At 40.3% G+C, this 12,432-nt stretch overlaps 1 long non-coding RNA gene across 1 annotated transcript; it reads left to right on the top strand.

Annotated features, from left to right (window-relative positions):
* Positions 1-1,953: 1,953 nt before the first annotated feature.
* Positions 1,954-11,485, top strand: LOC148731180 (uncharacterized). Its single transcript, XR_016001626.1, has 3 exons — positions 1,954-2,127; positions 2,417-2,470; positions 11,451-11,485. It is a non-coding gene; the product is annotated as an uncharacterized LOC148731180 (long non-coding RNA).
* The last annotated feature ends 947 nt before the right edge of the window (positions 11,486-12,432 follow it).

Genomic DNA, 12,432 nt, shown 5'->3' with positions numbered 1-12,432 from the left:
CCACATATATGTGGCATACATATGTAACATATATATGTCACATATATGTAGATTTGGTAAGGGTACCTTAAGGTACACCTCCTATAAATCTCTGCAATATAACTTCATAACAATCAGAGCAAAGAATTATACAGTGGTCATGCTTTGCATTTCATTTCATAAGGGATAAGTGAATCTAGTTAAACATATTTCAATGATAGCTGAGATGTGCAAGTCATATTGTAGTATTGTATCCGTCACTTCAGTGAATATAGTACACACTACTGGTTCATTTCAGAGCTTTGTTGGATATATCAGATGAGTTGGGAACCTGCTATCTGTGTGCCTCCCTTCAAGGCAGCAATTTTGATAACAGTGGTAAGTGTTTAGGTTTGATTACTAACCTCTGTTATTATTATTGTTATTATTATTATTATTATTATTATTATAATTATTAGTTGTTGAGACACTGGTGGTTCTCCTGGTGACTCACATGATTATCAAGCTGTATCCCAAGGAAATCATTTTCAAATGTTTTCTCACTTTTACCATGAAACAGCAGTTTATTGGACAACAAAAGTCAGCTCTCAAAAGGCATGTAACCTCAAACAGATTTTTCCATAGTTCATTGTCAATCATAACATTATCTTGGAAAATAAAATTTAGGAAACAAACACAAATTAGTTGTTCAACAAAAATGCATGCAAAAGTAATTTGTTTTGAACAGAACCATCCAAAAGAGACATTGTCATGTCCTCAGTAATGTAATGAATTGAATGTCTTATTTGCATAGCTTGTGGGAGACATCAACAATCTCAACAATCGAGTGAAGATGTGGAGATCAGGGTGATGCACCCCACGTTAACCTCCAACAGGATGATAGTTGGAAGTTTGATAGCAGGTCAATGCAGGCATCTGAGCTTCCAATTTGTTGCTCAAATTGTAACCTATCAAAGGTATCCCATACATGGTAATCCTGTTGCTGATAATCATAACTTACAAAAATCTCAAATCTGATTTTCTTCTGATTTGGGAGTTTTAAAAAACATTTAGAAACAAACAAACCCAGAAATGAAAAAAATTCAAGTGTATGATGTTCTGTTAAATTATGCAATTTAACACTGATAATTATCTCGTTGTGTATTAATGGTATGGATGACTATGTCTTTAAGGAAATGAAAGTAGCCTTACAAGAGAGTTGGTAGAAGCAATACACCAAGGCAAGGAGGCTTCAAATGCTCTAAAGGCTCACAGGTTAATGTTGCAGTGTACTATAACTAACTATTGTTCAGTTTGATCTCATTATAACCATAATGGTTTAAGTTTTCTAACTCAAACTACATTAATTTGAATTTACAGGGACCTCTTGGAAAGGGACAGAGCTATAAGATTAAAGCAGGATATTGAATTGCAAGCTTCTGTAAGTTTGGTAGATCACAGATAAATTGGCAACCATTAAATACACTGTAGACTCAAAATTGTGTAGCAAAGACAGTTAAATCTGCGTATACCACACATACAGCACAAAAATGCCAATGCATGTACATTAGAAAAAGAAGTGTAAACTGCTTATAGAAAGAACTCATGGTGTATATCTTTTTGGTAGAAGAGAAAAATTAAAAAAATACAAACAATAAGGAGGAAATGAACTGAAAATACCATTGTTGGCTTTCTGGATAAGCCAATCAGACACCACAAAGATAGCACCATATGAACTAGGAAACAAATGTAGCTTTATTGATGTAAACAGCTGATAGAAAGAAATCATGATGTAATTTTTTTTCTTTTTGTAGAAAAGAAAAATTAATATAAAAACAAGAATGAAGAAACTGGAAATACAATCGTTGGCTTTATTTGAAATGTATTTTATAAAGTGGTGCTTTGAATTACATATACTTTATTATGAATTCCACTTTTTCAGGAGGCTTTAGACAGGGCCAAAAGCAAACCACAAACAGAGGAAAGAGTAAGTTTAAGTTACTTTGTTGTATATTTTTAAAGATCTTTTAACCTTACATGAGCAGAATATCAACATGGTTCATTAACAGATATATTACTTCCAAATGAATTTCTAAATCTTGGCATGTCCATTTCCATGTATTCTAAATTCAATCACAGGCCCAAAGACCTCAGGACTTAGAAAATGAGGTAAATAATGCAAATGTTCTGGCAATTGTATTTATTAACAATAAATAAACCAGATAATATCTGAAAAGTAGTATTCCAAAAATCCACATCTGTTCAACAGAAATGCGTATACCAGTAGTATGTATATATTAGTGTATAAGTGAAGGCATCTGTTTTTGCACAGAGTGAAATGTGGTTGTATATAGTGCTATTAAAAGCAAAACAGGAAATTGGGAAATTATCACTTTTATGCCCCATGTTAATTGTCTACTAAATTAAAATAACTCATTGTATCTTACTTATATGGCAGGCTGATCTTGGTGAAGGTGAAAATTTGGATGAAACTGTCGTGGATTCTGCGGAGGTACCCTTGCAAAATAAGACTGGAATATTCTGGTTATTTCTAGAAATTTTCTAGAAATATGACAGAAAATATTTACAGAAATTTCTAGAATTTACCTGTTTTCTTTTCTGGAAAATTCTAGAATATTCTAGAATGTTAATGAAACGTGCTAATTAGGGTAAAATTGGCCAGAATTTGCCAGCTTATTCCACAAATCACAGACTAGGTCATAAAATCAGCTTTTTCCTGCCTTTTCCAGCTTATTACAAAATGTATATTTCTAGAATTTTCTAGGAAATTCTTGCATGCTCCTTAAAGGAAGTAGTGATTAAGGTAATGTATCATACCCAGCTTTTTCTAGCATATTCCAGATTTTCAAGATTTTTCAGCATTTATTCTTTATAGCTGCAAGGAATCTTTTCCTGAACACAATCAATACCTGTAAAAAAGAAACAAGCAGATGAAAGCAGTTTAAGTAAAAAGCATGTTATATTTGAAACTGTATAGTGCAAAACATAAATTATAAACAAGAAACTCTTGCTGAAAGAACTTTATTTCAATCATTCATGTTAGTAACTGAGTTTTAACGGCAGAATTTAAACCAGTAAAAGTAAAGATTTATCTGTTGTACCTTTCGTTTATGTGATGTAATACCGTATACTGTATTGTGATAAGTCCATTTTCGGGTCCGCAGGCACTTAATTTCTAACGTACTGATCGAACACAACAAGCGGCCATGTTATCTTTATTGCACACACACACACAACAACAACCACCCCGAGGAGGGTGGTAACGAAAGTAACACATTTCGCTCTAACAGGGAGGTACACGGTTTCGGCTTTCGCTGCAATGCTCCCCCTCCTAGGAGACACTGTCCTCAGTGTCACGGTGCTAACCGCTCTAACAGGAACGAATAAAGTTAACAATTTAACAACAGCTCTGAACGTCTTGTAAAGTTCTCCTAAAACAACTAGCACTGATCAGTAAACAATAGAAACTAATGTCACTCAAAGTTCCTCCTGTCTATCACGCTTGAGAAACTCTTTAAAAGTCTATTTGAGTGTTCAATGTCCAAGGTAATGAAGGGGTTAGACCCAATCACCGTAACGATTTGGTTCTCTCCGCTCCCTTCCATAACGTGTCCGTACATTATGTGGTAGGCTTCCTCGGGAAGGGGTCCCACTGTCCTTCTCCAACACGCCCTGTTGGTCTACAACTGGAACCACCGGCAGGGCATCAGCAGGTATCTCTGCATCTGTATCCCTTCCCGTGTCTGCTTCGTCGTCACTGTTCTCCTCATCAGATTCAGGCTTCTCGGACATTGTTGTTGAATGAGGTTGGATGTTACCATGAACAGAATTCTGAGACTCCACGGCAATGCTGCCATCCAGAACACCTTCCCTCAGCACAGTTGGAACAGAGCCACCCGTGATAACAGGCTCAATTTCTCCAACACTCGCAACTTGGGATACAGGCGTAACAGTCTCTCCCTCCTCCGAAATCCAGCTCCTCAATGCTGGTCCGAGATATGGCTTGAGTCGGTCTGCGTGAATAACTTTAGCTTTTGCCCTTCGACTTTTTTGAATACGATAGGTTACATCTGACAACACAGACACCACCAAATAAGGCTCTTCCCACGGACAATCCAACTTGGGGTTCCTGCCTTTCTTTCGGCGTACGTTGTGCAGCCAGACGCTGTCTCCCACCCGGAAAGGCTTACTGGACACTCGTTTGTCATAGTTTCTCTTCTGCCGTTCTGCTGCTTTTCCGAGATGTCGTCGTGCTACCTCGTGGGCGCCAGACAGTCTCTGTTGAAGAGCCAATGCATACTCAGTTGACAGAGGCGGCGTATCTGGAGTTGACTCAGTGACTACGTCAAGTGGGACTTCAATTTCACGTCCAAGCATTAGCATGTTTGGGGTTTCCCCCGTAGACTCATGCACAGAGCTTCTGTAGGCCATCATGCAAGGTTGAAGTTGTAAGTCCCAGTCCTCTTGACTTTCTTTAAGTTTTCCTCGCAGCATTTCAACCAATGTGCGATTGTACCGTTCCACCTGTCCGTCTGACTGTGGATGCAATGGGGTGGTTCTAGTTTTCTCGATATCCAAGAGCTTACACACTTCAGCCATGACTTTGGACTCAAAGTTTGTTCCCTGATCACTATGTAACTCCCGAGGAACTCCAAAACGACACACGAACTCACCCACCAACTTTTCAGCTGCTGTAACAGCTTCTTGACTCGGGATAGGATAGCTTTCAGTCCACTTTGTTAAGTAGTCGGTTACAACAAGAACAAATTTTTTACCACGAGGTGTCTGAGGTAGTGGTCCAAGTATGTCCATCGCAAGACATTCCATCGGAGCACCAACCACATATTGCTTCAGAGGCGAACGTCGCTTCCGTCCCCAGCTCTTCTTGGCACCACACTCATGACAAACCTTGATCCATCTCTTCACTCGTGAAGTTAGGCCTGGCCAGTAGTACCGAGCTCTAAGCGCTCCCAGTGTCTCGTTGACACCCCGGTGACTTGCAGTTGTATGGTTGTGATGAGCTCTGAGCGCCGTTTCTTGCAGGTTGCTTGGAAGTACAATCTGGTACTGTATTCTAGTACCACTTCCCTCTTCCCACCTCCGGCATAGTACTTGATCTCGCATTTCCAGTTGATCCCACTGGGCCCAAAGTGCCTTCACTGTGCGGTCATATGGAGAGACATCTTCCCACTTCGGTCGGACTGCACTTGCACCTTTGCACTGTAATATCACCTTTAGGCTAGGATCTGCTGCTTGTTGCTCATGAAGGTACTCTCGAGTCCACGTTGGTTCCAGTTTGATCGTTTTGCACCAAGTTTCAGGCTGATCATTGGTAAAGCAACGTTCAGTAGTAGCTGACGACAATTCTGCTCCACCTCGCTTATCGTGAAGAATTTCCGTTTGCTCCTTTACAAACTCGTCACTCCTACCCTGGGAAACATCCGTCTGAACAGCAACACTAACCACTTGCTCAACCTTCTTCCACTCCTTACACCATTTGCAACCATCGTTACAAGGTCTTCGTGACATGGCGTCAGCATTTTGATGTCGTTGGCCTTCTCGATACTCAATCTCATATGTAAACACACTGAGGAACTCTATCCATCTTGCCAACTGTCCCTCTGGTTCCTTGACTTTAAGCACTGAGCGAAGGGGAGCGTGGTCAGTCCTTATGCGAAACTTCGGCCCCTGCAAATAGTGAGGAAACTGCTTCATAAACTCCACAACAGCAAGCAGCTCTTTCCGCGTAACGCAGTAGTTTCTCTCGGCCTTGGTCAACGTTCTGCTCGCATAAGCAACTGGATGCTCCACCCCATTCTTTAACTGACTCAAGATGGCTCCAATACCATGGTTGCTGGCATCAGTGTCAAGTATGAACTCCGCAGTGAAATCTGGGTATGACAAGACCGGAGCTGTGGCCAACAAGGTCTTCAAGGTATCAAACGACACCTGTCACTCGGATGTCCAAGTTAAGTCAACATTTACTTCAGTCAGTTTGTGAAGAGGCCTGGCTACCAGGACAAAATTTGGAACAAAACGTCGACAGTAACTGGCAAGTCCTAGAAAGCTTTTTACTTCAGTTGCATTCTCAGGTACTGGCCACTCCTGAACTCGTTTAACCTTCGCAGGGTCAGTCTCGATGCCCGTCTCAGATACAATATGGCCAAGATATGCGACGCGTTTCTGGAACAGCAGACATTTGCTTGGTTTTATCTTAAGTCCAGCTGATGCAAAGCGAACGAGCACTTCCTCTAAACGCTCCAGTTCCTCTTGAAAAGTTCTCCCATACACAATTGTATCATCAAGGTAGATAAGGCAGGTCTCAAACCTTAGCCCTGCTAAGATCAGTTCCATTAATCTTTCAAAGGTACTTGGTGATGAAGTGAGACCGAAAGGCATAACATTCCACGCGTAGATACCAGAAATGGTTACGAAGGCTGCTTTACCACTGCTAGCTGGGTCCATAGGGACTTGCCAATACCCCGATGCCAGATCCAAGGTGGAGAACCATTTTGCACTGGAAAGAGAACACAGAGAGTCATCAATCCTTGGCAACGGGTAAGCATCTTTGACTGTTACTGCGTTGACCTGTCTGTAATCTACACAGAACCTTTGCGAGCCATCCTTCTTGGTAACTAACCCCACAGGAGATGACCACGGACTGTTGGATTTCTTCACAATTCCACGTTGTAACAAATCCTCCACCTGCCTCTCAATTTGCGCATGTTTCGATGGTGATGTGCGGCGAGGATGCTGTTTGATTGGTCTTACATCGCCTGTGTCGATATTGTGTGTCACTAGGTTGGTTCTGCCAAGATCTTGTTCTGATAAGGAGAATACGTCTTAATGCCGGTGTAAGAGTCCAGCAACTGCCTGGCTTTCTTCTTCGGTCAACTGTTCTGAACTGCGCCGCCAAAGTTCTCTGAGTGGATCTGGTAACGAGTCTCCACCTTCCTCCGCCCTCCTCTGGCTTTGGTCAATTCCACTTGTGGAGCCCTGAGAGTTAACTTCAGGAAACTCCAGCTCTGCCACGTTGGAAACTGGTTTGGCCACAGCTACCACAGTCTGAGCACCGATGGTTTGCGTTTTGTCAGCAGTGTTAAGAATTCGGACTGGTACAAGGCCGTTATCTCCTGCAGAAACCAGAGTCCTTCCAATATACAGCCCTTTGTCTTGTAGACGGTTGCCACAGGGCTCTAGGATTCGCAATCCTTGATTAGCATTTTCCGCTTTGGACTGTCGGTGGATAAGATGAACTGGAATTACTGCTTCACAATGTGGTTCTATCATTACAACACGGCGAGTTACACATCTGAGACTGAGTTGCTGGAAACTCTCACTACAACAGTCAATTTCCTCTCCATTGATAAGAAGTTGTTGCTGAACTAGGTCAGTCTTTGCATCTACATCAGACAAGAATTCCATGCCTAATATGGCAGAGTCCTCAATGTCGGCTACCAGTACACGTAAGCTTACATCTTGAGTTCCTATCCTTATAGTAATCTCCCCTGTGCCATACGTATTGGTTCTGCGCCCGTCTGCCACAAACACTTGTAAGCCATCTTCACGTAAGGGGAATTTAGCATCCTCAGGTAACCTCTTGTAGCACTCATAGGATAAAACATTTCTCACGGCACCCGTATCTACCAGCCAAATAACTTTACACTGTCCTATCAACCCAATGACATAAAGTCAATAGGGGCGAGAGCTCCGATTAGGTACTACTGTCACATTCCCACCCTCTTTAAGATTGTTAACTGCAGCGTTAGAACTTTGAGGCCCATGACTGTCCAGGTATCCTACTGGGCCCTCGAGGACACCCTGTTCCCGTTTCCCGAGTACTGGTCAGTTGCCGGTCGTCCCCTTCGTTTAGGACATTCTTTTCTCATGTGTCCCCTCTTTCTACAATGCCAGCATTCCCATCCCCTGGTTTAGTTTCCCTGTGGCACGTCATTTCTGATAGTTGGGATACCCTGCGGCTGTAGTTGGTTTGCAAGAAATTCATTCAATTGCGTGATGATGCTTTGCTGAGCTTCTAATTGCTGTTGTTGCTGGTCTATCTGAAGCCTAAGCCCATCCACCTTTGTTTGCAATTGTGTTCGTTCTGTTTCCATGGCTCTGACTTTACTACCCGCCCGTCTGAAAGAATTATTGTTGTCTAGAAGTCGGAGGGATTCCAACTCTCTAGCTAGGGAAAGGGCTTGGTCGAGAGTTCCCGGTTTTTCCCGTCTAAGATACAACCTATCATCCTTATCACTCAAAGCATCAATAAAATGTTGGACAGCAAAACGTTCCTGCACGGAAGCACCCAAATCCTGGTATGCTAGATCTACCATTGAACGAATATCTGTAGCTAACACTTGTAAACTCTCACCTTCGAATTGTCGACGATTTAACAGCCTGGCCTGATGTAACTCGGCTTGTTTCTCCACGCCAAATCGTAGCTGCAATCTCTCCACAATTTTGTCGTATTGTTGACAATCTGAATCCGTGAGTCCACTTAATAATTTCCTACTGTCACCACGAAGACTGGCGGCCAGAAACATCGCCTTTTCTTCCTCGGTCCATCCATTGACGATCGAGCAGTGCTCAAAATGCATCAGATATTCGTTCAGGGGTTGTTTTCCATCGAAATCTTCCGGTAGTTTAACAGGTTTCCTTATTTGACGGACCACCGTCAACCCTTGTGACTTTGCGAGGGTTAACAAGTCATCATCGTTACGTCGGAATGGATTTGCAATCGAAGCACGTGACGTTTCGGTCGCTGGAAGTAGTGTGCTATCTCCGACCTCTGATGACTTTGCGAGGGTTAACAATTCAGCATCGTTACGTCGGAATGGATTTGCAGTCGACGCAAGTGGTGTTTCGGTCGCTGGAAGTGTGCTATCCCCGACCTCCGATCGTACAAAAAACGGGCTAAGCGCCTCCAAATCCGTTTTGAAAGGATTCTCTGACCTGACAGGAGTGGACCACCGCTGCCGCCAATGTGATAAGTCCATTTTCGGGTCCGCAGGCACTTAATTTCTAACGTACTGATCGAACACAACAAGCGGCCATGTTATCTTTATTGCACACACACACACAACAACAACCACCCCGAGGGGGGTGGTAACGAAAGTAACACATTTCGCTCTAACAGGGAGGTACACGGTTTCGGCTTTCGTTACAGTATTTTCCAACCATAACAAGATTGAAAAAAAAAAGATATTGAAAATATATTGAGCATTTTAACATTCTTTAGTGAACTATCACTATTTGATAGTCATTTCTTCCAAAGGTGTAATCTGAATAAGATCTATGCTGCCATTATTAGGGCCCACTTAATGTGGAAACATTTCTTGTCAGCGAAAGTCTGACTATAGTTTTGTCATAAAAAAAAATCACTAACAAGAGAGTATGGACATAAAGTATTAAGCTAAGAATAAAAAGAACCGTCAAATTAGTCAGATGACAAAGTGGATCGAAAACCTGTTTGAAGTCAAAATTCTTAAGAGCTATGCTTTAACGAGCATTGATGTGAAGATCAAACCAAGGAATTCAAAAGAAACAAAACATATGTTGCACTTTATATCGAAAATCAATGTAATTGAGAAAAATACTGGGTTTATAATCTCACCAAATACTGCGAGAACATGTCCGTTCCTTGCAGTGAACATTCACCTCCTTCTCTCACATTAAAGGGATCACGAACGATGATCTTCGAGAAACTCTGCGCCTCCACTCCCTACGATCTCCACTCAACAACGACGTACTTCAGCTTGGGCATTTTCGGAAATCAAAACTAAACAGAACTCAGCTGAACAGGAGCAGACTCTGAGTGAAATGCACGCCAAGAACGATCACGGTAAAACACGTGGAGATAATGAATGTCAAAGCACGAATAGACGCTTCCACATTCAAATCTTGCGGAACTTTTGCTTTGATCATATTAAAAAGCTGCGGTCACTTCAAAGTCGGCCATAAATATCACATCTTGGCCTGGGTCGAAAACAAAGACGTGTGAAATTCTTCAGGAGCAACGTAATTGCTAGATCGTTATTCTTCTTGTTCGCTTCCCGCCCACTCTACTCAAGCATTACTCTTTCTCAAAAAAATAAAAAAAATATCCGTAACAAAGTCCTCCGCTACAAGGTAAAGGATGCTCTGGACACACTTCGCATTTTTTGTGAGGCAAGCGGCCGAAGCAACCATCGATCCGCCATGTTTGTTTACCAAATGTAATCGAATTTCACCGCTGACCAAGATCACTGTAATAAAAGCTTTTACTTTACGCGATCGTACGCTGTAACATGGCGGTTCTCAGCTAAACTTTCGAAGCTGCAACTGATCGGAGCAATCAGCATATTTCCTATATGGTCGAGATATCACTTATCCAGAACTAACTCTTCTTTGAGACACTGAAGCACTATCTTCATCAAAGGATGTCTGTACTTGACAGCGTAAATCATTTAAGGGTGGCTGTTCCGGTATTTGAATCACTTGAAAAGTGTTTTTAAAAAATGATGAATTTGAAAGATACCAAAGTAATCCAACACTTGGCTGTTCTCAAAACCGTAATAACGTCGTTATGAATTCGTGATAATTGTTCAAAAGAAATAATCTTCAGTCAAGCGTTTGTTAACCATTACGAGCTTAAAATCGAGGAAAAGCTTTCCACAAGCGATCAGGTGATGGAGACTTTAAACTAAAATGAAAATGACTAAGCTGACAATTTCTCTCAGTTTTGCTAAATGTAAATTAGTTGTTCACTATTTCTGGCTTATTCCAGTTTCCTGCAAGAAATGCAGACTGGAAAAAGCTGTCAATTTCTTGCAGCAGCGAATACGTGCATTGAATTCCAGCCATTTCCAGGTTTTGAAAGAGCTTAGAGCTTGGAAACACTGGAAAAATCTTTTCTAGAAATAAGCTAGAATAGGATTCTGGAATAAAGCTGCCATATTCTAGAAACTTCTAGAAAGCTCCAGAAATTAACAGAAAGCTGGAAATTGGTTTTGCAAGGGTAATGTCTATACTTCCTTGAAACTGCCAAAACTAATATGGCTTAACTGGCTAAAGTGCAAAATTGGACTTTGATTGATTTACTGGATATTCCCAGTTATGGCTTTTAAGAATCCTTGATATATCTTTGTCTGCAATCGACGTGCTCGTCAATTGATGTTCCTAAAAAACTCTAATATGAGGAAAAATCCAGCAAACTCACTAGCGTGCAGTGAATTTTTTCTTCCATGAGTTTCTAAGTGTTGGTCAAATGCCAATTTCCTCATTGTACTTTGAATTTCAACTGCACTTGCAGCACTGCATGGTAATAATTATCAGCAAAGCCAGGTAAAATATTCTGGGTTTAAATGATAATTATGATGGTTTCTTTGCAACTCTTTGAACACTGGAGAAATTATTCCCTTAATAAGTCTTAATAAGTCTTGGGAAATACTTTAATATGAGTAAAACTCCAAGTAATCATTTTTGTTTAGGTCCGCAAGAGAAGGCTCGCAAGGTTTAGTGAAGGGGTAATTACTTTTTATGATGTATTTGAAAAGTTATCCATTGCAAGTCTTTTTTAAGTGAATAGTAAACCTTTCATTTTGAAAACAACTTTGAAGACATAGGTGGTCAAACACAAACAAGTAAAACTTGATTGTTTTATATATTTTGTAGGAATCTTGTAAATATCTCCGTAATAATGAGAGTGACTGTGATGAAGATAGTAGAGTTGTAAGTATTGTAAGTGGTTTGAAATGAGGTATAGTTACTATTTCAAAACTTGAAGGAAAAAGTGCAGATCTTTTGAAGAATTTATTTGATTAAAATGTATTTTCTATTTTCTGCAGACTTTCAAGAATTTTGTATTTTTGTAGTAAATCTCAATTGTTGAACTTAATCCATAAATTTTCATTTCTATTTAATTTTAGTGATTTGTTCTTAATAAGTTATTATGTATTACCCATATTGAAACTCATATTTTTATAAGCAATACAACAATTTAAGTTGTGATACAAGTTGTGGATGGGTTTTATTCAAATTAAACTTCATTTCCCTTCCTTGATGTTGTTTTTTCTTCAAAAAAGGTATGAGATATATTATCAATAGTTTGTCTATTTGCATGTCTTTTGATGCTGTCAATACAAATAATAATAAAAGTGAATGAGGTCCAGGTTCAGCACTAGGCAAATATAAGTGTATTCAACATCTCTCATTGTATAATAATAAACTATAAGTGAATCTCGCAACTTGATTAACTGAATTAAACGGGAGGTGATGATTATTGCCAATGTGACACAAAGTAAGAAATCATTCGTTGAAAGCAAAACGGATGGGTTAGCTCAATGATGGTACAAATATAGACTTGCACTCTCTAAATTAACTGTTTATTGTATCCATTAATTTCTTTTCTGGCAATAGATAGGTTTCACATCATTTTGATTTCAGTATCAACAAGATTACAAACAACTATGC

The sequence above is a fragment of the Stylophora pistillata genome, chromosome 5 (genome assembly GCF_964205215.1).
Source record: "Stylophora pistillata chromosome 5, jaStyPist1.2, whole genome shotgun sequence".
In the NCBI taxonomy this organism is placed as follows: domain Eukaryota; kingdom Metazoa; phylum Cnidaria; class Anthozoa; order Scleractinia; family Pocilloporidae; genus Stylophora; species Stylophora pistillata.
Note: the sequence above shows the minus strand (reverse complement) of the source record. Positions and strands in the feature narration are given on the sequence as shown.